General features: G+C 38.7%; 1 pseudogene; it reads right to left on the reverse strand.

Annotated features, from left to right (window-relative positions):
- Positions 1-367: 367 nt before the first annotated feature.
- LOC101131220 (fatty acid-binding protein 5-like) lies at positions 368-779 on the reverse strand (annotated as a pseudogene).
- Between the last annotated feature and the right edge of the window lie 342 nt (positions 780-1,121).

A 1,121-nucleotide genomic window follows, 5' to 3' on the forward strand; every position in this document is an offset into this window, starting at 1 on the left:
AGGGACCCTAGGGTACTGACACATGAGGTTGTGTTCTAACTGATATATTTGTTAATATTCTAACATTCTATTACATGATTTCTCTTTCTTTTCTTTTCTTTTTCTCTCTTTCTTTTATACAAACACAATTATTTATTAATTAAAGCCATATTTCTATGGCTATATTTACATGTAATAAAGGGATAAAGCATGGACTGGAGAGGGTTCTAATTAAACCAACACTTTGAAATAGTTGCATGTAAAATGTCTTTGATAAAGGTAATTGAATACAGTAATGACAAAAAAAGCAGTAGTAAGGGGATTTGTCCATTGAACTGAGCTTGTTCATTCTGATAACTAATTCTTGTCCAAAGTGATGATGGAGTTTTTATTCTACTTTTTCATAGATCTGAGTACAGGTGACATTGTTTATGATGCAGTCCACCACTAATTTCCTGTCTTTCAATTTTCTTATTTTGCCTTCCTTTCCATTCCACTTCTGATGTCGAACCAATGTGCCATATGTAAAGGTGCCGTCTGAGTTTTTCTGCCATCACCTGTAGTTTCTTTGAATTTCCCTCCCCTGAGTGTGAGAAAACTGTATGATTTTAAAGTACTCTCCATTTTTATGGTGACGTTTTTGCCATCAAAAAAGCTAATACAATCTTTTTTGGCCATAGCACCCTTTTTTTCCACAGAGGGCTAGTCCCACTCCTAGTTCCTTCATGTATTTATTATTCATCAAAGCCTTTGCTGTCCCTCAGGTGCCCTCTTTCTTCCAGCTGCTGAACAGTGTCCATGGTGGGTGTCGGAAGGTGTGTGGAGTGAGCAGAGCAGAGTCCAGCATGGGAAACATGCTGTGCCCTCTTACATGATGTTATAAGGAAAGAATAGAAGGGCAATGGCATGACAAGAGTGTGGCTGTGTTCTCAGATGCTTCAGGATCCTTCCTGTGTGGACTGTGTCCCTGGATATGGTGCCTACCTTAGGGAGCTAGAGGCTGGGAAGAGGTCCAGCAGTCACCTGCATCTGCTACTGTTCTGTGTGGACACTTTGATCCTGATAGTTATTATATAGTTATTTCTTGTTTAATTAGAAGACAAATATTCCAGTTTCATAGTAGACATGTTTGTGGTCCCAAA

Source organism: Gorilla gorilla, chromosome 4 (genome assembly GCF_029281585.2).
Source record: "Gorilla gorilla gorilla isolate KB3781 chromosome 4, NHGRI_mGorGor1-v2.1_pri, whole genome shotgun sequence".
Classification (NCBI taxonomy): Eukaryota; Metazoa; Chordata; class Mammalia; order Primates; family Hominidae; genus Gorilla; species Gorilla gorilla.